The 24691-nt window shown below is 59.9% G+C and overlaps 1 protein-coding gene across 1 annotated transcript in view; it reads right to left on the bottom strand.

The window, feature by feature from the left end:
* Positions 1 to 18182, bottom strand: part of ELFN2 (extracellular leucine rich repeat and fibronectin type III domain containing 2) — a 44209-nt gene extending 26027 nt beyond the window's left edge. The window contains exon 1 of the mRNA XM_012787163.3: positions 16836 to 18182. The gene's annotated coding sequence lies outside the window, so the exon portion shown is untranslated. The remainder of the gene's footprint in view (positions 1 to 16835) is intronic.
* Between the last annotated feature and the right edge of the window lie 6509 nt (positions 18183 to 24691).

The following is a 24691-nucleotide window of genomic DNA, read 5'->3' as shown; positions in this document are numbered from 1 at the left end:
CTCGGCTCTTCCCACAGTGCTCCGTCCTGAACACACCATCCACACGCTGGCTCCGCCACGCCCTCGCGCTCCCTGCTGCTGGAAGTCACAACATCCAGGCTCCTTCTCTGGTGGGAGCTCAGGGGCCCTGCCCTCCCCCCAGACTCCTGGACCCTCCCTCCCCACTCCCAGGCACTGCTATGTGAGCTTCCCGCCCCCTGAGCTCAGAGAGGCTTCTCACGCCTTGTGGCCTTTGCCCTGGAGATTCCCACGGCCTGGAGTACCCTCCTGCCCCACCCCACCCAGCGAGTGCTACTCCTCACACAGGACTCAAAGCCACCTCCTACAGGAAGCCCTCCAGCCCACCAGGCATCCATCACCCTCTAAGGACTGGCCTCCAGGTCTGTCCTCCCCCCTGGTGGGGTCCTGACGGCAGGGACTGTTTTCATGTTTTCGTTCAGCTCCATACCCCAGCACTTTGTACAGCCCTCAGCCCATACAGGCCCCTTGAGAACTGTCTGCAAAATACACACAGTTCTTCCCTCCCTGCCTTCCCTGAGCTCCTGGGGGCGGAGCAAGTAAGTTCATCAGCCCATAGTGACCAACTTCCAGCAAGCCTTTAGCATCACACATCTGAACCACCTGCCTCCCTTCTGTGGAAACAAAATCCTAAACCTTTCCAGACTTCATTTCTCCACCTCCCTCCTCACTCACATGCCCCAGCCCCCGCCCCAAGGCCGCCTTGCTCCTCCTGGGTGAATGAAAGAAAGAAAGGATTTAGAGAATCTCGACCAAAGGCTTCATTTGCATTTGCTCATTGAATCCTCAAAGTAGCATCTTCCCTAAGGCACGGATGGGGAAACCAAGGCACAGAGAGGGCAAACAACTGCCTAAAGCCTGTAACCACCCCCACCCTGCCTCCTAAGGCCAAGCCCTCCATGTCCCCAGCCCAGCCAGCAGGTCCCTGGGAAAAGGGAAGGGATGGAGAGGGTGGGAGAGAGATTGTAAGGGAAGGTGAGGTCGTCACCCTCCCCCCACCCCAGTCAGAGACGATGGCCCTCCTGCCATGTGTCTACCCCCATCCCACCAGCTCCCCACCCACCCCACCATATCCCAGGGCCATTCTGACTGCACCTTCTGTCCAGAGGCAAACGCCCCCACCCCTGTACAGACATACAGACACCTGCGCAGACACCTGTCTGTGCCCGAGGGGGCCCTAGCCACCTGGATAGGCCAGGGCTGCATGCGCACTGCTGGGGGAAGGGCATTCCTGACATCTCAGAGCCTCCTAGCAGGTGGCTGGTGACAAAACCTGAACCTGTCAGAACTGGAAGAGGCTGTGAACCTCTTCGCTGCCACCCATTAGACAGGAGGGAGCCTGAGGCCTGCAGAATCCCTCCGCTGCCTGGCCCTGGCCTCGCCGTGCCTGCCCGTCAACTGGGGCCGCTAAGCCCCTAGAGGAAAGGACACAGTCTTGCTCCTCCCGAGATCCCAACATGCAGCCAGCTGAAGCAGGAGGTCAGAAGTTTCCTTGAGCAAGCAGAAGGGTGAGTGAGTGAGGGCAGAACACAGTCCTTGCCTTGTCCCCTACAGGGAATCAAAAGGTGGAGATCAAAGGAGGCAGCAGCCTCAAAGTGCTTTCAGCCCATAAACCACCACACACCCGGAAGACACCTCTAATTCCAAAGTAGTAAAAACTAACACAGGCTAAGTATTTCAGTCACTCATGCATTTAATACCATTTCTCAAGCCCAGGTTCCATGCCAAGCCCTGGGGCAGGTGCAGGGACCCACAACGACCAGGACAGAAGTGACACTGCCCCGAGGACGCTCAACGCTCCAATGGGGTCATGCAGGAGAACAGTAATTGCGGGTGGAACGTAGGGGGCCGTGGGGCTTCAGGACAGTGTGGCCGGAGGGGGAGGGGTGGGGACTGTCTGCTAAGGCCTTCTAGAGGAAGGGTCATCTAGCTCTCAGGCCTATCAGAGATCAAGGGTCCCCAAAGAGCCAAGTCAACTAGCAAAGGAGCCATGGCTCCCCCACAAGCCGGTGTCTAGGGAGGGGACACAAGCTAGGAGGCACCTACTATCACCGAGGCCAGTGAGCTGAAGCCACACCCCTCAGACCCCACAGTTCTCGGGCAGCAAAGCTGGTGGTCTCTGGGCCTCCTGCCCATTCTGAGGGCCCTGGGAAAGCTGGGAACAATTTCTAGAACATTCGACCTCTGAACTAAGGGCAAAGCCACTGTGATGGCTCCAGGCCAGCTGCTCCCAAGCCCAGCAGGGAGAAAGGAGGCCACAGCCTCAGTAGGCCCGCGCCAAGCACACAGTGGGCCCTCAGGAAACAGGGCCGCAGCTGGACTCGAAGAAATCACTTAAAACAGCCAAAACCAACCCTCTGTGCACAAGAGCTGCTTAATGCGAGCCCAGGGGCCTGCGGCCTGGGAGGTACGTGAGGTTTCCCAGTAACCGCATGGCCCTGGCAGCCCTCCCTTTAATGCATGCAAATGAGGGGCATAAATTTCTGCTTACTTAACTTCACAAATGTTAACAAGCTCATAAAAAATAAGTTATTCTTCCTGAGCTCCGCAACACCCTTCGTTTGTTTAATTTTGTTTCTCCTCCCTCCCCCAGCCTGCTTGGTGGTGATAGGAAAGCTGCAATTTCAGTGTTTTCCTGCCAAGTGGGTCTGCCCTTCCCTCCCCCAACCTGGCGGGGGTGGGGGGAGGGGGCAGCAGAGAGCCCCAGGTAAGGATCAGAAGGCGCAGGGGGAGCCCTGCACCCTCCTCCACAGCTGTGTGACCTTGGACTTCAGACTTAACCTCTCTGTGGTTTAACTGCCTCATCTACAAAGCAGGAACAGCGGTCCCACGGCCTTCCGCACCCCGTGCGAGGATCACAGGAGATAATCCCAGTAACCTGCTTGGTTGTCTCTGGCACGGAGCGGGCCCTCCATACACAGTGGCCCTGTGATTATGTAAAGAAGTTAAGCGGCACCCTCCCTCCCGGCTAATCCACTTGTAGGTTGCCTTCCAGGGCAGGCTGGGAACTCCACGTGCAGCCTGTGGCTCAGTTTTGCTGGCAGGCTCGGTGCTGGTACACGTTCGAGTTTCCCTGCCATCCACACGGACGGCTGGTATTTGCCACAGGCCTCGCCACACCCTATTGCCCTCCTCATACCAGACGGCACCTTGAAGTGACCTGCCCTGTGAGCCTCTGAGTTGGCCACCCCTCATCTATGTCTCTCAGAAGCTTTCCCAGCTGGTGATCGCAGTAGAAGCATCACAAGGCCCAGCTGACAGCTGAGAAACTGAGGCTCACGAAGGGGCAGCAACTTGCCCATGGTCCCCAAGGGCGGGGCTGTGGGGCCCAGGAGAGAGTCCAGTCACCAGTTGTGGCCCATTTTCACTCCTGAGCCCCCATCCCACCACAAGAGTTTGGAAGATGCCTTCATGGCACCTGGAGGAGCAGGTGGCAGGAGACAGTGTTCAGCCTCCACGAGCTTGGTGTGTTCCGGGACCAGGTGAGGGGCTCAGCAGAAGCCAGCACCTGCCCTGGCCCTGTCCCAGCCAACCCAGGGTGGCACTGCCCACCAGGATGGCATTTATGTGCCAAGCCCAACACTGGGGGCTTCCGAAACATAGGGGCAGGGGTTAAAGATGGCCTGTCCCCCTCAGGTCCCCTCTACCTCCTCTACTTGAGTCCACCTCCAAGAATGGCCCAGGCCAGAAACTGCCCTCACTTGCCCATAATTGCCCCCTTCTGTTGGTGCAAGGCATAAAAAGCCAGGGTCCCGACCTATGTCAGTCGCTTACTAGCAGCTATGTTCCTCGGCCATCAGAAGAGGAAACTGAGGCCCAGGCAGGAGGAGCAGACTCCTGAGATCACACAGAGGGAGACTCGAGCCCTACCCTGAAGCCAGCACCAGCCAGCAAGAGCCAGAAAGCAGTGTCCACACCCATGGTGGACAGCTCAGCCTGGCCCACAGCGAGCCCCTCTGGGCCACCTCGTCCCCACCTGCAGCGAGGTGAGCTCCAACACAGTGAGTGCCTCTTAGGGAGGAGAGATGAGGTAGGGGACAACGTGGCCGTCTGGGCACATGCCTCAACTTCCCCAAGAAGTTGCGCTCTGTCCTCCCCAGAGCCCGTCTCCCCGGGCACCCTGCCCCGGCCTGCACCCAGCAGCGGCACAGGCACCCAGGCGGCCACACAAACACCAGCAGTTTCAAGGCTCATGGCAAATCTGCAAGGCGGGTGCCGCTGCGCCCATGTTTCAGACCCAGCGGAGCAGGGAGAAGCTAAGAAGTTGCCCAGGGCCATGAGGAAGGAACAGAGCCAGGTGGAGTGAGGACAGAGCAGTGGTGGGGCTGGAGAGCACCGCCCTGGCTATTGGCATCCGGATGAGGCCCAGTGAGGCCTGGGGGTGGGGGTGCAGGCTCAGGATGAGCAGGTGAGGAGGGAGGGAGCCCCTACCCAGCACCACCATGGCACACCTGCCTTTGAGCAGCGAGAGTTCCCCTTGCAGTCTCCAGTTGAGGCCACTTTCATTCTTCCCTCTCTCGCCAGCCTCAAATGCCCCCACTAGAGGACCCCAAAGCCCCCACCCCAAGGCAGGTCCCCCCATCCATGCATCCACTCCACTGAACAAAGCAGGCCCCCAGCACTGCAAGGACTTGCCCAAGGTCCCACCAAGCCGAGTAGGGACTCCAACCCAGCTCTTGGATTTTGGAAGAGTCCCCAGTAATGCCCCTAGCTGCTACAGGGGAGAGGGTGGGGCCCCGAGAGGCAGGAGGGGGGCCAGGAAGGTGGGGGCGGGCTGAGAGAGAAGACTGGATCCCGGTCCCGGTCCTGGTTGCCTTGGCAACAGGACTAATTAATTCTGACTCCATCTGCGCCTTGGCCGGATAGGCGGTTTGGGCTCGCGGGTGTTTGTTTGGAAGCAAAGGGAGAGAAGTGAGAGGACCTGGGAGGCTGTGGTCTCGGGGTCTAGGAAGGGGCTGACACCCCACCCGGGCTGACGCGTGGCATTCCTACCACCCACAGGAAGAGGCGGGCTCGGCCCCCAGAGACCAGCGCCTACCTCCTCTCCCCGGCCCAAACACGGCCTCGCACAGACAGCAGGGCCTGCCATGTGTGCACACGTGTACACACACACACACGCACACACACGCACACAGAGCCGAGCACAGGCCCCGAATGAAGGAGCTTCAGGTTCAGGTGCCAGCTGCACTGACTCTCAGTGTCCCTATCTGTGAAATGGGCAGCACCACTCCCCTCAAAGGGCTCGTAGGAGAATGAGAGGGACGTCCTCCGTGCAGGGGCACCTCAGGGGCTGCATCTGCGCTGGGGCCAGGGAAGGCTTTGCTGAGGGTGATGCTGACCAGGAAACCACGTGCACAGTACCCGGAAGGTGGCACTTTTGAGGAACTGGCATGAGGCCAAGAGGGCTGGATCCTGGCGTGCGAGAGGGAGAGGGAAGCCCCAGGCAGGAGCCCTGAGGCGGGGCCCACTTCGGGGGGGGGGGGGACCTCGGAAGCCAGGACAAGGACTCTGGATCTTGGCCCAAGGACAGTGGGGACTGGGGCGGTGGAAGGGCACAGAGTGAATCAGAGGGGCAGGTGCTGCCGCAGCCCCGAGGAAGCTGTGGTGGTGCAGGTCCGCGTGGGGGGGACTCGATGCAGGCAAGGACGGCAGGGGACAAGCAATGGGCGGGCTTGAGAGCAGGGCTTGGTGGCCCACAGGATGGAGAGAGGAGGCCCAGGGGAGTTCAGTGACGACTCCCAGGGTCTGGACGGGTGGCTGAGTTAGTGCCCATGGCACAGGGAGCCTCAGAGAAGGGACAAATGGGCAGTGTAGGAGGAGAGAGGAAGAGTCCATAAAGGGACAAGTTGGGTGTTAGGGACCAGAGGAACACCCCAAAAGTGTCCAGTCAGCAGGTGACCACACCCGCTGCCGACAGCCAGAGGCCAGCCACCGCAGAGGATAGAGACTCAGGCACCCCCTGCACACGGTTGTTGAGAGCAGCTGGGGAAGTGGAGGTGCCAACCCAAGAGCAATGGCTGAGGACCAGCCTGGGAGGATCACCCTAAGGGACAGGTGTCGGGGGAGTGACCACTGGTGCTCAGGAGCCTGTCACACAACTGCACTTGGAGCTAGACAACCTGGGTTGAAAGCCGTCCCCAACACCTCACCAGCTGTAAGATCCTGGGCAAGTCATCTCACCTCCCTGAGCCTCAACTTCCCCATCTTTAAAATGGGCATAAAAGCAATACCTAGCGCATAGGTTGTGTGAAAAGGGCCCCATTCCAGATCCCCAAGCCAAGTCCCAGGGACACAGGAACTCCAAGCACCAGCTCTTTCAGGGATGGGGTCAGGACATTCACCTTTGTTGAACTATGTGCAGGCATCTCCCATGTGCTATAGACAGACCACAGGGAGTGGTGATCGAAGAGGAGGGGCCTGCAGTCAGGCCCTGCTGAAGCCTGGGTCCCCTACTTACTAACTGTAGGGCCAGGGTGAGGCCCCTCACCTTCCTGAACCTCAGGTTCTTAAAATATAAAATGGGGGGCAGGCACAGTAGCTCATGCCTGTAATCTTAGCACTCTGGAAGGCCAAGGCAGGAGGATTTCTTGAGATCAGGAGTTGGAGACAAGCCTGAGCAAAAGCAAGACCCCATCTCACTAAAAATAGAAAAATTAGCCGGGCATGGTGGCACATACCTGTAGTCCCAGCTACTCAGGAGGCTGAGGCAGGAGGATCACTTGAGCCCAGGAGTTTGAGGTTGCTGAGCTAGGCTGATGCTATGGCACTCTAGCCTGGGTGACAGAGCAAGACTGTCTCAAAAATAAAAAAATGTAAAATGAGGATAGTGAAGGTATGAACACCATGGCTCATGGCGTTGTTGTGAGCATGAAATTTGAAACCATGTAAAGTATTTGTCACCTGCCTGGCACGCAGCAAGTACTAGAGAATTCACCATTGTTGTCATTACCATTACTGTGACCAACACTCCCAATAACCCAAGAAGATGGGTGTGCTGATCCCCACATAACAAATGAGGACAAAAGCCTCCCCCACCCTGGCACCTGGCACCTGGACCCACCACCGTCTGAGCCCAAGATGCCCTTCCCCAAGCCCAACGGCCCCCTCAGCCCAGGACAGGGCTGCATGAAACTGCCTCGCTCTGAACCCTGTCCTGGCCTCTCCAAGCTGTGTGACTTTGGACAAGTCACCTCATCTCTCTGACCCCGGGTTCTTCCCCTAAAAACAAGGGTCCCATATCTGTGCCATCATCCTGAACAAGGTGTCCAGCCCAGTGACTGCATACAGTAGGTGCTCAATAAATGATAGCAGTTATGATCAGTGATATGAAGACCCTGAGCACAGGAGCAAATAAATGCATATAAGCACTCACAACAGATTGTCAGGACATGATCCCCCTGGGATCAATGACACCTCCAGAGGGCTGCACCCTCCCTGGTTGGGAAGTGCCAGGGAGGGTGCACCTGGGGGTGGATCCTGAGGGCAGAGAGCCAGGGATCCCTGGACTGTGCCCCCATCTATTCCGCCCCCCCCTCCTGCTGCAGCAAGCACACAGCCATGCGGCCCCCCTAGCCCCGTGACCAAGCCAGCAGCCCCTCCCGTCCCCCGCTCCGCATCTGCTCAATTAGGGAAACTGGGGAGTGAGGGAAACAAAGACTTAATTTCTGAGCTAATCAGCCTGCCTCATACTAATTACCATCCTCCCGGGCATTAGGGCAGACTTCCTGGGGGAGGCGGAGGGGAAGGCTGGTCCCTGGGAATGACACCGCCTTCCCCAATGCCTGAGAGGGCCCAGCAATGGGAGGGTGGTGTAGAGGGGTGACCAGGAGGCTTGGGCAGGTGGGACTAAGGGAATGTGACCAGAAGCAGGAGACAGGAAGTCCACTGGGCACAGCCGGAAAGGTGCCTGATGTCAGGTGTACCCTGGGGTATACCCCACCTTCCCAGGCCCCCCTCCGGGGCTTCTGCCCCCGCCCCATCCCGGGGACAGCCACAGGCTGGGGGAGGCCCCAGACCAAGTGCCCCAGTAGGTGTCCAGCCCATGGCCTTGGCAGAGAAATGGACAGATGGACAGTGTTAGGTTAGAAAATTGAGCAGTGATCAGAGGGAAGCTTCTGGATCGTGCCCTAGTGTGTTTGCATTTGCACGTGCTTGTGTGCGCATGCATCTGTTGTACGTGTACATTAGTGCAGGAAGCAGGACTCGGGACTGCGTTCACGCCCCTGCTCGGCTCTGGGGAAGTCCTTGCCCCTCTGAAATGCGGGCTGTACCATGAGAGAGGTGGAGGTAATGATTTTTAGAAATCATTATTAAAGTGACTTAAGGTCACTTACTGTTCAGCAAATGCTTACTGAGCACCTACTATGCACACAGCAGGCGCTGTGCTGTGCGGGCACACCTGGGGATAAGACAGACGAGGTCCCTCTGCTCCCGGAGCTCCACTCCGGTGGAGGAGCCAGGGAGCAGCCTCTAAACCAGGAACCAAGGGCCTCTGCCCTGGCAGATGGAGAAACCCGCTCTGCAGCGACCCAACCCACAGGATCGGGCAGTGATGGGGCCACCACAGGAAGGGCTCGTCAAAGCACTGCTTCAGGAAAGGCCCCACCCAGCAATTACACTTGGGATAATCGGAATGCACTACGGGCCCCAGAGCAAATCCCTTCCCCCTGGACCTCAGTTTCCCCATTTGCAGCAATAAGTGCAGGACGAGGTGGTGTCTAAGGCTGATTCCAGCCCTCACAAGCAAGGTTTCTCGTAGCTTCTGGACGGTGGTGTGTGTGTGAGAATGTGTGTGTGATGCCCAGACGCTGTGGTGTGGCCCACACGTGGACACACACTCACACAGATGACCGCTGTGTCCCCAGTCCTGGGCCAGCTGCACAGTGCATGCAGTAGGCGACCGGTGTGTGCCCAGTGATGAGAGAGCCGGCAGCGCTGCCACGGGTCCCATCCGCTGCCAATCACGGGCTCTGCAGTACGTACTCCAGGGACACACTCAACTCCGCTGCCACGGGCGTTCCTTGAACGGCCTTCCTCGTACCCGGTCAGGGAGCCATCACCGCTGCCCTCCACATGCTGAGCGCCTACTGTGTGCCTGGTGCCTCACTGCACCAAATTCTCACAACAGCGCTGCCAAGAAAGTACTGTTACCCTGCCTCACAGATGGGGAAACTGAGTCTCCGCTAGGCCAAGTGACTTGCTCAGTAAACGATAAGCCAAGGACTCAAATCTGTCCTGGCCCAAACTGCCAGCTGGGCCAGGATCTTCTTCCTGGACCACTTTCAAGGCTCCAACCAGAGGACCAGCTTGTCCCAGGCCCTGCCAGAAAACCGCTTTCCATGGATGACCAAGGGCACCCAGCACAGCGAGGGAGACGGGTTCAGACAGGGCCAAATCCCGATTTCATCAGTGACTCACTGTGTGACCAGGGGCAGGATCCTTTAAAAACCTCTCTGTGCCTCAGTTTCCCCATCTGTTATATAGGGATAATGATAGTATCTATTTCATTGGATTTGAGGATTTAGTTGATTTCTGTAAAGTTCTTAGAACAGCACCAGGCATATGGTGTTACTTAAGTGCTGTTCAATAAGAATAAATAAATGATTCCCTTTGACTTTGTGGGTGGCCTGAGAATTGGGTCCCACAGAGGGTAAGGGGCAGAGCTGCAATTCAAACCCTGGACTCAGGGCTCCCTGTCTAGTGCTCTCTCCCTACAGCACCAAGGGATCGCCAACTCAGCTAAGAGAATGGAAAAATCCCAGAACTGGCCCCGGCTCAGGCCCCAAGGAGGTGAGAGACGCATTAAGACCAGGGCCGGGATGGACAGGTGAGGGCCGGGTCCCAGGGCCCGCTCCAGCTGCCAGCACCCCTCCTCCAGGGTGCATAGCCAGGGGCCACATGAGGGTACAGAACGGGCTTTGCACCCCTAGTGGGTAAGAACAGAGGCGCATGTGTTTGTAGGTGCTGGAAACATGGGGCCAGTGCTGGCCCTGGGGAGGGGGCCTCAGGGACAGGGAGCCACCCTTCCTTTCTGTCGCATACACAGACAGCACATGCCAGTTCCCTAGTTTAAAATGTGCCCAGGGACTCGCACGTTCCTGTATACCTACACGCTCCAACACACGACAAATTCACAGAGATCGCCAGTACACATGTGCAAACATGCAACCCATACATGCCAACTTCAGTCCAGCCAGTTCCTTCCTGCAGCCCAAGAAATCGACAGGAGGCCACAGCAAACAGCTGGGGCAGGACCAGAGACATGGTGGCAGACAGACACCAGACAAGACAGAGGGACAGAAACAGAGCTAAGCTCAGCTCAGGCCCCAGGGTGACCCAGAAGGAGCCACTTCAGGCTGGCCCGGGGGCTGTGGGAAGTGAAAGTGCCCAAGCTGGAAGCTGGCAGTTCCGGGCCCCGCCCTGGGCCCGGCCACGCACTGCAGTGTGGCCCTGAGCCACCGCATCACCTCTCCGGCCGCAGCCTGCCCACGAGTGTGCAGCAGGTCGGAGGCCACTGGCTCTGAGCTCCGCCACCTGGGTCCTGGTCCCCTGTCGAGCCCCCTCTCCCCAGACCCCTTGGTGTCTGCTGCTGCCCTCGGGGCTCCGATGGTCCCTGGGGACAGCACCGTGGGCCCTCTGCCATCCAGGACGGTCTACAGGTCAGCTGCCACCTCAGCCAAGCTGGGAACCCGCTCCCTGAGCCCCTCCTCCCTTGCCGTCAACCCCGGCACCACAGAGAGAACAGGGCAGGGCAGTGACAGGAGCAGCAGGAGCAGATGGCCACCGTCATCCTGCATCATCTCACTTAATCCTAGCACAGCCCTCGGTCCCATTTCACACATGAAGAAACCGAGGCTCAGGGGTGATCTGCCAGGAGCCGCCGTCAGAGAGGGGCAGGGGTGAGCGAGTGGGGTTGGACCCACGCTTTACTCCGCAGCCACATCCTGGCGGGCAGCGGGGAGACTGGAGGGCCCAGAGGCAGACGCTCCCGCTCCCTGGCCCAGCACCCAGGCCTCCGCGGGCCAGAGCCTGTCCCCAGCAGCCTCAGCGTGGGGTGGCGGCGGGTGACGCTCTGCCTGCCCGCTCCCGGGAAACCTAGCACGTGCGGAGTCAGCATCCACGAAGGCGCACCATGCGCCCGGCACGGCGCTAAGCACCTTATGCTATCAACCCTATGAGGTGGGTGCTAGTTTTCTTCCCCTTTCACAGATGAGGCCACTGAGGCACACACAGGTGAAGCAACTTGTTATGGGTAGGACTGGGGACTGACACCAGGGCCCACATGCTTGACCACTCTGTCACCACCCCACAGCCCGGGACTTTGTCTGTGCTGACCTGCCACCCCCACGCCAAGAGATTGCCTGGTGGGGCAGGAAAGGCCTCACTCCGGGGGGCTCTGCTTGCATGGAGGGCTCTCGAGCCACCCGCTGGGCTACTACACTCCCCTGCTCACCCCCTCTCAGCCTGTCTCCCCCCAGGATGCTTGGGGTCCTTGGAGAGCCCCCACCCCATCCTTGGAGCCCAGCCCTTGATGGGAAGGGAAGGTCTGTGCCCACAGACCTCAGACAGTGTCCTCAGAGAGGGGGAATCTCAGCCTGAGGTCCAGAGAGGGTGTGGGACAAGCCAGGGTCACACAGCAAGATGGAGGCAGGAAGGAGCCCTATAGGCCCGCATCTCTGCCTCACAGCTCAGCACAGAGTTCACTCTCCCTCCTGCGCCTGTAACAACGACAGCCAGTTTGGCAAAGCTGTAACCCAGAGTGGAGATGTGGGAGGAGGGATGGGCTCTCCAGATTCCAGAACCCCTCAGGCCCTCACCTGCAGCCCCAGCAGCCCTGTGGGCCTACTGTGCACAGGCACTCCTCCTTCCAACCCTGTCTCATGCCATCCCCTCCAGGAGCCAGGCAGTATCCCCATTTCGCAGATGTGCAAACTGAGACAGGCGCACGTGACCACTCAGAAGTGGGATTTAACCCACCATACCTTGCTTGTAACCACAGAACAGACCTTCCTGTAGCCCCTGTCCCAAGCCCAACCCCTCCCTAGTCCTCAGGGACTGCCTCTTTCAAAAAGCCTTCCCGGAACTCAGGGGCCCCGCTCAGGGGCCTCCTCCTACACTCAGAAAGCAGACTGAGCCAGAAACCCACGGCACCTCCGCCCTCAGACTGGGGCTCCTGGGAGTTGAGGCTCTATCCTCCCTCAGACAGGGAAGTCCCCTTCCCTCAGACTAGGAAGTCAGGAGGGTGGGACTCCCGCTTCCCTCCTCTAGCACCTCCATCTGCACAGCCCCCCCAGGGAGCAGGACCCCAGGCCGTGCCTCAGCCCCTCCCCCGCTCCCTCCCCCGGGCGCTCCTCCAGGCCTGGCCAGTACCAGGCAGGCTGCCCCCCCCCCCCCCCCGTCCATGAATCCCAGCTCTGTTGGGTGCCACAGACCCCCCTTTCTCCTCCCCAAACAAATGGAGTGTTGAGCAAGACACTGGGACAACGACACACAAGGCAAGATCTATTTCCTTGGACTAGCACGCTGCCAGCAGGGGCGGGCAGTCAGGCTGGGCAGCCGTGTGTCCATGCCACAGCCCCTCTAGGTCCAGCCTCTGAAATTGGGGGCCAGGCACTCTAAGCTCCAACCTGGCGGGGCTGAGAGCAACAGCCCACCCAGGTAACCCCGGGCAGGCCCATCCCAGGCGCCCTCTGTCCTCTCTCCCTCCCCTGACCGCACAGGCAGGACCCTCTGAGCCCAGGTCCACACCCCTGCTGTGCACCCTAACAGCGAACTTCCCTAGACCTCAGCGTGCTCGTTTATAAGTGGGCGTGACAATCCCCACACCGCAAGGGTTGCTGGACCTCGGAAGGAACACAGGCAGGAGGTCTGAGCACAGAGTAGGTGCTCAATTAAAACCAGTTCCCTTCTCTCTCCTCTCTCCTTCATTCCTTCTCCTGACCTGGAGGGGTAAGAGGTGGGGCTGGTAGAATGAGGGGCGAGAGAACGCAGGCTGGCAGGATAGAAGATGGCCTGTCCACGCACGTAAAATGTCCCCTATTCGGAAATGAACATCTCCAGTCCCCCTGGGCTGGCAGTGAGGCCTCCTAGGACTGGGGTGGCACAGCAGGGCCAAGTCTGGAAATCAAAACTCAAAGTTCACAACCTCCCAGAAGCCAACCTACATACTATCCCCATTTTACAGACAAGTACACTGAGGTACACAGTGGCTAAGTAATTTGCCTAAGGCCACACAGCTAGCTAGCATGCGAGCATTGGTTTCTTTTGACAATTCAGGCTGCTATCAAAAGCTCTTCCTTATGGCATGAGCCTTCCCGACCTGAGAACGTTCTGTGACTTTGACTCTGCGCTCAGGGTCAAGGCCAAACTCCCCAGCCTGAAATGCAAGGCCTCCCAGCAAGGCAGCACAGTGCAGCAGAAACAGCACAGGACCTGGAAGCCAGCCCGGCCTGAGGTCAAACGCCAGGCCTGCCACCCACTTCCAGCTGCGGGTCCACCGCAATTTGCCAGGCCTCGATTTCCTCGTGAGAAACATGGGAATGACAAGACTGACCTCCCACGGTGGCTGGTGGGGTCAGCCATCCATGCATTCACCACATCCTCACTGAACACCTACTATGTGCCAGGCCCCAGTCAAGGCACTTGGGACAGGCAGGGAAGAAGACAGAAGAACTCGGGAGCTGATACTCTGTAGGGGTGGGAGGACAGACAGCAAACAAGCAAACAGGCAGAACAGCATGGGGGGGGCTCTAAGGAAACAGAGAGGGCAAGGAGGCCAAGAGGAACGCACGGGGTGGGCAGGGAGCTCTTCCCCGAGGAGTGGCAGTTAACCAGAACAGGAGAACGCCATGCACCGATCCGGGGCACAGAAGGCACAGCGAGTGCAAAAGCCAGTGAATCAAACGCGACCTGGAGCCCGTGGGAAATACCAGCATGTGGCAGGTGCCCCAACGACAGCAGCTGCCGGCCTCACGGCTAGGAACCCCTCCAACCCCTCGCTCCTTGCTCTCCTCTTCTGGAAAATAGGCTGTCGCGCAGGTTCCGGTGAATTCCAGGTCTCTTGGTCTCATCCACACACTTAATTCATTTAAAGTACCTGGTTCCATTATTAGTCCGCCCGTTGTGCAGGTGAGAACACCAAGGCTCCCAAGATCCCATTGCCCATAAATGGCAACATCAGGACATGAAGCTGAGTCCGGCAGTCGCAGTCCCCGTGTTCCTTCGCCCGTGTGTGCAGTCTCACGGAGTGTCCACTCCATCCCCCCTTCCTGTCCCAGGACAGCTTCCAACGCCAAAGTCTCTCCTACGACGAACCAAGGCCTGTGCCCGTCTGGTCCAGCTTGTGCCTGCCCTCTGAGGCCACCCAGGATAGCCCCTCTCCTCTTCCCCAGGCCGGCTGCCACCCCGAGCACCTCCCAGCCCAGGGCCTGTGTTTTACTTTGTCCCCTTGCCTCACATCAGCCAGGTGAAGTAGGGAATTTTGTCATCCCCATTGTACGGATGAAGAAACTGAGGCCCAGAAAGGTGAAGAAATGTGCCCAAGGGCACGTGCCTGAAAAGTGGCAGTGTCAGGATTTGAACTCAGACCCTTGTCACTTGAAAGACAGTCATCTGCCCCATTTCTCCCCAAGCCCCTCACACGGCCCTCCTTAGGCAACCCTTTCAGCTCCCAGCCTGACCTGGCCCTCATGGTACCAAGGAGGGGGAGACTGCCAGGGCACCCCAGCCACATGCCTGACACGCCGTGCCCGGCCAGGGCACCCGAGCGCTGTGAAGGAAGCCGGCAGGCGGGGGCCGGGCAGCAGCTGGGGCGGGGGCAGGACCCCTGCTTAACGTGCACACACAGACCGCCACACCTGGTCCTAGCGACCTGGGCGCTGCATGGCCGCCCAGAGCCCCTCTACTTCTCCGGGCCCCCACCCTGTGACCGCCAACTCGGGACAATCCTCCCACCACTCCAGGGCCATGGGGAAGGTACGATGAGGCAGAGCAGAAAATCATGTTTAAATCATTTGTAAAAGGAATGATGATGATGGTGGCAGTTACCACTCACTGAGAGGCCACTATCGCCAGGAACCACACTAGGGGCATCACACACGTTATCCCAAATATCACCAACCCTGTTGGTGAAGCGTGTGCCTCCTCTCCATCTTACAGAGAGAGAAACTGAGGTACGAGACCATACACTGTAAAAGCCAGAGCCAGGATCCAAACCCAGAACTCTGTGCTCTCGTGTTGCTTCCGACCTTACTATGTCGCTTCAGGAGAACACCGGGACTTGGGGCGAGGAGGGGAGACAGTACTCTCTCTCTGAATGGTCTAGGAGGGGAGGCTCCCGGGGACGGCTGGGCCTGGCGAGCTGGCCGCTCGGGCAGGGGCTGCCCTACGATTGAATCCCAGTCCCAGCAGTGCCTGCTGTGTGACCTTGGACAAGTCACTTGCCCTGTCTGATACCTCGAAGGCAGACAGGCTGCCTGTCAATGCTGGGCTCCCCGGAGCACAGTAGTGGGTCAGCGGTCCCCAGGCAACATGCAGGATGAGGACGAAGTCACTGGGGAGCAAGGAAGGAGCACACGTCCAGGTGGGGGAGTTGTGCGATCAAAGGCCCCGAGGAGGGCGAGGGCTTGAGGAGGCAGAGTGGGGAGAGCGTGGCCGCGGAGTCGGAGGCAAGGGCTGGGAGAAGGCCCGGGAGCAGGGACACGACGGTGCTGAAGGGTCTCCGTCCTGGGCACAAGGACAGGCAGGATGAGCACGGCTCAGACCCCCTACCTTGCCTTAACCCCCTGCGAAGAGCCCGGCTTCAGCCTGTGACAGTAACATCGAGTCCCCTGCAGCAGCCCCTCCCCCACACCTCCACCAGCCTCCATGGAGCACCCGCTACCCCCACCCTGTCCCCGCACAGCCCCTTCCAGGCACCCATCACCACCCCTTCCCTGGGGACCTCAACACGTCGGCAGCCACGGCCCCTCCACGTGGGGACCACTGCACCTTAGAGACGCATCTCCCCATCCTTAGCAACCACCAACACCGTGCCCAGACAGCCAGCCTCCTCCTCTGTCTCCTCCTCTCTCCATGGAGACCACAATGCCACAGAGGCGGCTCCCTCGCCACGGCAACCACCGTCACTTAGCACCGCCTGGACAACAGCTCCTTCCACGTGGCCACCACCAACACAGCCCCGGTGACAGCCTCAGCCTCTCCTCTCCAGGGCAGCCACCAGCCCCAACCAGGACAGAGCAGCTCCTGCTGCTGCCTGCCTGCCTGCAGCCTCCTAGTGTCAGCTGGCTCTCCCTGCACCTCCAAAATTCAGTGACACCCGATCAGGCCCCCCATCAGTGCAGCTGGCATTTTCCCCTGCTCCCAGCTCATGCCCTGCAGCCCCCTACAATGGAAAGACCCCACCTGGGGGAGAGGAGGCCATGTTCTCCCAGGCCTTCCTGGGAAGCCAGCCCCAGCCCCCAGCAGGTGCACAGAAGCCCCCTCCCTGCTGGGATGCGGACCAGGCCCGGCACAGCCTCTCCTCCGGGTGCCTGGGCAGGAGCTGGGACTCTGAGACAACGGGGCTGCCTTCCCACCCCTCCACCTGTCCCAGCCCCCAGCGGCCTGCCACTCTGCCAGCTGCCTCATAGGCCCTGTGGAAGGCAAGCTAGGAAGAGGCAGGGGTGCCCACAGCTGGGGGCAGGGGCCAGGCCAGCAGGAAGGGACACACAGGAGGCTGAGGCTGGGCTACATCACAAGTTTGCAAGGCCAGGTCATGTGAGCTGTGCTCGCACACAGCCACACACACACACACACAGTCAAAAGGACCCTGTCCTTACCAGATATCTGTGGGCAAAGGCAGCCCCTCCGGCCAGCGAGGTTCTGTCCCTGGCCTGGGTTCAGGGAGTCCCCCAGGCAGTCTCGGCGGTGGCAGCAGCAGTAGCAACGGGGTCTCAGGTCCTGGCCCAGCTCAGGCGGCAGCAGCTCCTCACCCAAGTCCTCTCCTGCGAGGAGGAGGAGGCGAGGGGGAGAGAGGGGAGGGAGAGGAGAGGAGGAGAGGAGGGGGGCAGCGGAGGGAGGGAGGAGGGAAAATGCTGAAGTCTTGAAGGGTACACTCACTTCTTTCTTAGGTTTCCCATGGCAACCAAAAATACCACAAATGAATATCAGTGTGAGAGAGAGGGAGGAGGCAGAGGGAGGGAAGAAATGGAGGGAGAGGGAGGAGAGATGGAGAGAGACAGAGACAGAGATGGGAAGAGTGGAGAGAGATAGAAACAGAGATGGAGGAGAGATGGAGAGACAGAGATGGGAAGAGATGGAGAGAGAGACAGAGATGGGGAGAGATGAGAGAGACAAGGACAGAGATGGGAAGAGATGGAGGAGAGATGGAGAGACAGAGATGGGAAGAAATGGAGAGAGAGAGACAGAGATGGGGAGAGATGAGAGAAACAAAGACAGAGATGGGAAGAGATGGAGAGACAGAGATAGGAAGAAATGGAGAGAGATAGAGACAGAGATAGGGGAGAGATGAGAGAGACAGAGATGGAGACAGAGACAGAGATGGGAAGAGATAGAGGAGAGATGGAGAAAGAGAGATGGGAAGAGATGGAGGAGAGATGGACAGACAGAGATGGAGAGAGATAGAGAAGAGATAGGGGAGAGATGGGAGAGACAGACAAGATGGAGGAGAGATGGAGAGAGAGACAGAGATGGGAAGAGATGGAGGCAAAGATGGGGAGACTGGGGCAGAGAGATGGAAAGAGGTGGCAGAAGAGAGACAAGAGGTTGACAGGGCGAAAGAGATGAGGGGAAGGGCCTCGAGACCCAGGTAAGGGTGGGGGCTCCCCAGCGTAGCCCACAGGGTTCAGGGCATGGGGAGAAGCCAAGGGCCACACGACCTATTTCAAGCCCCCAGACAGCAACAGATGGTGGATTTTCTGGGAACTGAGAGGCCCCCACCCCCGTCACCTTGTCCTACAGTCCCTGCTGGGCCCCACAGCCTGTAGGGGCCTCCCAAGTCATATCCCCAGCCCACACCCCACTCGCAGCCATGGCCACACATGTGACACCCACCTGTGTGTGCACACACACGCTCACACTCACCTGACACCCAGTGCCCACACACAATGCCCAAGCACATCACCCTCCTGTTGGTCACTCCAAGCACCAACGCTGCCCACTCCCCTCATGCGCTGGGCCTTGTCTCCTCCGCTGCAGGGAACAAGACACCCCCGCCCAGCACAGCCCCTCTTACTCAGAACTCTGCCAGGACTGCACACACCTTCCCCCATGTGCCCAGCCCGTGCCCAGCCAGGTGTAATCCCTGTGCCCCGCCTCCCCACACGTGCGCGCACACGCAGCCTAAGCGGAAAGTACCTGCCCGACCCCCGCCCGCGCGCGCGCACCAGCACACTCTGTGGCAGACGGCCGGCAGAGCCCGGCCTCCATCTGTGCGCACACGTGCGCCACATACACTCAGCCCCTTCCCGAGCAGGCCCCTCTCCCCACCGCCCGCACCCCCACCAGCCCAGATGGCACTCTTGGCCCTCCCCCGCAGGCAGGGGCTCACACCTCGGCCCCCTCGGCATCGCCATTCACAAACATATGTAGACCCACCGAGTGCTGGCAGCCAGCGGCGCCCGACGGAACATAAACACACACGTGGCCCTGCGCTGCCTCAACTCCCTCACTCCCGCCCCAGGCAGAGAACAAGGAGGGGCTCCCCAGCCTAGATGGGGGCACACACTTCACCCTAAGCCCCGCAGCCAGCAGGAATGGGAAAGCACCTGGGATATATACTACACCCCCAGCACCAACACACACACACACTTGTCTCCCAGGCACACTCAGAAGCAACACAGCAGAACTTTACACCCCTGCAACAAAACGCACATCACAGACCCAGACACCGTGTGCCCAGTGACCCAGGTGCACTGCACACAGCTGCCCACAGAGCCTGGACGCGGGGGTGCCCCACACAGACACACGCGCCAACACACAGGCCCACACCTGTGCCAACACGCATGGGCACACCGCACAGACACACACTGACACCGGCACTGTGGACTGCCCCCACCCCAGGTTTCACCAAACACCCAAATATGCCCAGGTGCACAGCTGCACCCTACATAGACTCGCACGCCCAACGCACATGCCCCGAGCATGCCCACACGCAGGGAGCCACTCCCAGACACACGTGCCAACGCACATGTGCCCGCACACCCCCCGCAGCACAGCCCCCTGCACGCCGCCACAGAACTCCCAGGGCAGTTCGCGGCGCCGTCCCCCAAGCCGTCCACACCCGCCTGGCACACGCGCCCCTCGCTGACAACTCGAGGGCCCCGCCCCCCTGCGCCCCTGCCCGGCGTCGCCTCGCCGCCAGCCCCCGCCCCCCCCCCCCGCCCCGGCCGCTCTCGGATCCCGCGCACCGCGCCGAGCCCAGAGGCCGTGAAATTGGCTGCGAGCGTCAGCGGCTGCGGCTGCAAATTCTAAGCACAGGGAAGTAAGGCGGAAAGCCGGGCGGCCGGCGGGGCTGGGGGCCGCGTGGGGCGGGGCGCGCGGCTCCGGGCAGGGCTCTGAGCGCGCCCTGAGCGCGCCGGGTCGCCCGGCCGCTGTGCCCGCCCACCCCGCCCATCTCGCCCGCCCGCCCATCTCGCCCGCCGCCCACCAGACGCAGTCCGGCCGCGGCCACAGCGCCCACTGATGGACGGCGCCGGCGTCGGCTACCGGCTCTGCGTCGCCTCCTCCGGGACGCCTTCCCTGCTCTCCTCCCTCCTCGCCGCTTCTCTGCCCCCACCGCCACCCCCGCCCGTGGCCTCTGCTCACAGCACAGCTCAGCCGCAGGCTGGCTCCACCCGCCCTCGCGCCCAAGGAAGCAGAGGGAGGCATTCGCTCTGCCCGAGGTGCCGGGCTGGCCCTCTCCGGCCTCTGCCAAGCTTTACCCCTGTGCAACTCTGCCACCGGTTCCTCATGCGTGCAGTAGGAACGGTACAGAGCAGCGTTCTGGGGATTTAATGAGGGACTCCTTGGACAGGCTTAGAACAGCAGTCAATGAACACGGAGGAGTGTTAGGCAGAATTAGTCGGTACGGGCCTCTGTCTTGCTGCTGTGTCACCCAAGGTGAGGCACTTCTCTGAGCTTTGCTAGAAGCTCCTCTTCTAGAAAACGAGCATTGCCTTGCTGCCTCCAGAGGAGTCCAGGGGGAGTGCCGGCCACCCAGGGGAGCATGCAGCAGCCCCTCTCAGCTGCCACCCAACCAGTGAACATGGGTGAATTAATCTTCTGGGAAAGCAGCAAAAATGCAGGTCCCTGGGCGCTTCATCGACCCTACTGAATCAAAATCCCAGCAGGCAGGGCACAGGGATCTGCATCTTAACAAACACGAGAGATGCTCCCTGACAAGGACCTTACTGCTCGATTTCGTGTCCCAGCGTTTATGGTCCTGTGCGGTTGATCCTCACATGACATGTCCAGACTTATCTCCTCAAAATCCACGCCAGGATCCCCTGCCTCCAGGACCCTGCTCAGGTAGTCACTCCATCTGGCGTGCCTCCGCCCAGGGCCCAGTGGGACCTCTTTCGCACTCCTCCAGCCAAGATTAAACAAGATAATTGAGCGCCCTTGCCCTACGCCTGGCTCCTAGCAGGTGCGCGATGGAGGGAGCTCTGCGATGCCCGGAGCAGGACTCTCCAAGCTCCCCAGCCCTGCCTCGAGGCTTGCTCAGCACCTGGCCTCCGGCCTGCAGCGCCAGCTCTTTTGGTCAGGTCACAGAGTAATGAGAACCATCTGTCAAGCAAGCCCTACTGTGTGCAGCCCCTCCACTGGGCACTGTACGCGTCTCATCTCTTCCAGGGCCCTGAGCACCGCCAGGCAGGCACTCCTCTCTGGGAGTTCCTGCCCCAGCCTCAGGGGCCAGCATTTCTCCCTGGGTGAAACGTGCTTACCGGGAGGGTGGGCACGCCGTCTGAACGTGAAACGCATTGCTCCGTCCTCAGGGGCATGCAGACGGAAGGCATCTGTTTAGTGAGTATTTTATGAGGGCCCACCAGCCTCCACCTGTGTGGAGCTCACATGCAGTGGGACAGACAGACAGGGAACGGTCAACAAGCGGGTCCTGGAGAGGATCTGGGAGGCAGGAATGCTGACCCCACAGCCTCTGTTTTCCCAAGATGCAGGGAGAATTGCAGGAGGAGAGATGATGGAGAGACGGCCAAGGAGGGAAACCGAGTCAGGCCTGAGTCACGGGCTAGGCCCAGAGCAGACTAGTCAGGCAGCCCTGGGGATTCATTCCCTGCTCCCCGCTGAGAGATGTGGTGACAAGGCCAGCCCAGGGCCACACCGTGGTGGAACCAGGAATGGAAGCCCCCGCAGATGGACTCTCACATCAGGCCATTCACTGCTGGACTCTTTTCTCAGAGAGGACTCGAGAGGGGCCTATGGAGAGAAGCCCCCCAAGAGGCTAAGTCCTCCAGGTGATTATATGCACACAATCACAGGCTGGGGCTGGGGCTGGCAGCTCCCAGGCCCTTCTCGAGCTTCCTCAGGCCCCACAGCCTGAGGTCCAGGAAACTATTCTCATGCATTTCAGGGACTGGAAAGGGCTAGAAGGAAACAGACAGACACACACACACATACACACATGTGCAGCTGCCAAGACTGCCTCCCCCCCCAGAACCAGGAAGGAATGGAGGGGTCAGATGGGAAGGGGGAGGAAAATACTCGAACTGACAGCTCCTATGTGCCAGACAGACTGCTGCACACTTGTCCTTCTCTTACCTAGCATTTATCATGGCCTTTAGGCCAACTGGAAGCCGCAGGAAGCCCATACCATGTCCCCACTTTGCACTGAGGAAACCCGGCCTTGGGGAGGTGGACTGGCGTGCCCGGGACACACATCTGTGAGGAAAAGAGGGAGAAATTGGAGCCTCAGAAGGAGGCCAAGACACTGTTCATTCCATGAGCATGATGGGGGGGGGCTGGAGTGTGTCTGGGAAGGGGGTCCCTTCCCAGAGCTGAGGCCCACAGCTGAGGCCACCACAGACTCAGGCCCGGGTAAGACACGGATGCTGGGACAGCACCACCACCCTGCAAGCACTGCCGTGGGGGCCAGGGAGCAAGAGCTGCCCTAAAGAACGTCACAGGTCACTGGACGCTGGGGGAGGGGGGGCCCAGGAGAAATAGGGTGTGGGGATTTGACACCCAGGAGCCGTCCCCAAGGCCTTGCCTTTCCTGCCCCTCTGTCTTTGCAGCCACTGAAAAGGGCTTCCCCACCCACACTTCTGTAGGGCAGGGGCACTGCCCCTCTTCACAAAGAGCAAAGCAAGGTCGGGAGAGGGCCACACTGAGAGAGGCCCCCCAAGAAGTTAAGGCCACCCGGCCCACTGGGCAAGAGTTCAACAGCGAATGCTGCGAGAGTCTACTTGTAGGGGCTCTGTTCCGGTTCCACCACTGTGTGGCCCCGGGCTGGTCTGTAGCCTCTCTGTTCCTTATCTGTGAAATGAGGAATAATAATAGCTCCTGATGCAGGAGGCTTTTGTAGGATTAAAGGAGCGCTGCTTATAAAGAGCTTCACATCGGGCCTGGCTCCCAGTAGAGGCTCAGTGAATATTAGCTAATATCATTATTATTATTATCACCATAATTATTATTATTGCAATCCTAGCATCGTGCAGCCAGCTCCCTTCCTCTGGCACCCCAGGCATGAAGCTGCCCAGGTGGCTCCCGGTCCTCAGGGCCTCTCCGGGGCTTCCCTGGAGACCGTCTGCAGAGCTTGGGGGACAGAGAGGGCTCTATTATTCCAGCCCCGCCCCAGACGTTGTCACCAGTAATGATGGCACTCTGCCCCAGGTGCCAACTGAGCCAGGAGAAGGTTAATTTAATGGGGTCGGGCTGGGACAGCGGGAGGAAGAGGACGGGCTTAACCTTCTGCGAGATGAGCGCTGCCCCTGAGGAGGTCTGACTTGCTAAGGAGGCTCGGGTTGAGGCAGTTCCACTTCTTGGCGTCCACCCCACACAGCACACCGTTGTGGGGGGCCGGGGGCACAGGAGGCACTGTAGCCGGGGCAGGTGGGGGTAAGAGTGATGGGCACCTCCCGGCCCAGCACGTGCGTGTCACTTTCACACCTGCTCATCGAGCCGGCAGGGCCAGCAGCCACCACCTTACAGAGCCGGGAGAGGCTGGCTCGTCACACACAGCCGGGATGCAGCAGAGGTGTCACCGGAACCCAGTTCTGCTTCCAAAACAGACATCCTACCAGGCCTGGGGGGACACTGGGGAGCAGGCATGGAGCCCGCAGTGACCAACCCAGACACGCCCTGCTAGGGAAGGCACGGCTACTGGATGCGCCCATTTCTGTCACCCTGACTGTCTCTGGAGCTTGTGGGGTGGAGACAGCAAGCACTGGCCTGGGAGTCAAGAGGTCACCGTAGCCAATGACCTCCCAGCCTTGGCCCCTCACCCGGCACCCTCCACCCCCGCTGCACGTGGCTCCCCATCCCTCCATAAAAAGAGAGTGCCTTCGGGAAGGGACCGGCTCATAAACACGTCTCCCCGCTGCCACGGGGCCGGGGCAATGCACATTAAAGACGAAATCAGCAGCTGCGTCAACCCCAGGTTGTTCGTCTGTCAAACGTCCACATAACAGAGCCTGCCCGCCTCACAGGGCTGCTGTGAACATCCAAACATCCTCCACAAAGTTCGACTTCAAGCAGAACGGGGAACAGCCGCCCTGCTGGGTTGGGGACAGGAGGCAACGGGCTCGAGCTCCTGTGGGCAGAGCCCCATCCTTGTGCCTGGCACCAGCACCCCCGGAGGCCCACTGTCCTGGAACCCCCCTTCACCTTTCCAACCCCCCTTCCCCCCAGTGTCACAGATGACAGGCCCAGGCCCGGAGAGGGGCCTGAACGCCTCAATAACGAAACACGGAAAGTGGCAAAATGGGACTAGAACCAAAGATCGCAGCTCCCTGGCTGTGGCCATTTTCTGTTGCCTCTCTCTCTCTCTCTCTCCCTCTCCCTCTCTCTCTCTCTCTCTCTCTCCCTCTCCCTCTCTCTCTCACTGAAACACATGCACCCAAGGTCTGTAGACCTGCATGGGATCGGGGGGAGAACGGGGACTGCGGTGGGGGGACTCAGACAGGGGCACCATGTGGGGACAGAGGAGATGCACTACTTGGGGGGTCTCGCACCCCTCAAGACACTGGGAAATGGGGCCTCTCGGGAGGGACCCCTCGCCCTAGGGCTCTGTGCCTCCACTTCTCACCCATCACACACAGGGCACACGACCACACTCAGCCACACACTGCCACTCACACACCCCGGCCACTGGGGTGACCCCCCCACTGCTGTCCCGTTGACGTCACTCGCAGCCTGGAGATGATGTCACACCCCGAAGTTCTCACTGACGTCACACACACACTTCTCCCTGATGTCCCCACAACCACTCCTCCTTGTTCCTGCCCAGGGGCTGATGGCCCGGAGGTCCCCATACCCCCCCACACACAGCTGCAGGGCCCCAGGCTCGCTCGGGACAGCGCCTGCCTGTGCATGTGTGCGCCCCTCTCCCAGGACACACGTTTGCACATACATGCAGGCCCACACACCCTGCCAATGGCCCAGACATGACACGTCCCACAGGTGTCTGCAGGCCACGAAGGAACAGGGGTGTGAGCCACGCACACGCACACATACACAGGCA

This window comes from Microcebus murinus, chromosome 10 (genome assembly GCF_040939455.1).
Source record: "Microcebus murinus isolate Inina chromosome 10, M.murinus_Inina_mat1.0, whole genome shotgun sequence".
In the NCBI taxonomy this organism is placed as follows: domain Eukaryota; kingdom Metazoa; phylum Chordata; class Mammalia; order Primates; family Cheirogaleidae; genus Microcebus; species Microcebus murinus.
Note: the sequence above shows the minus strand (reverse complement) of the source record. Positions and strands in the feature narration are given on the sequence as shown.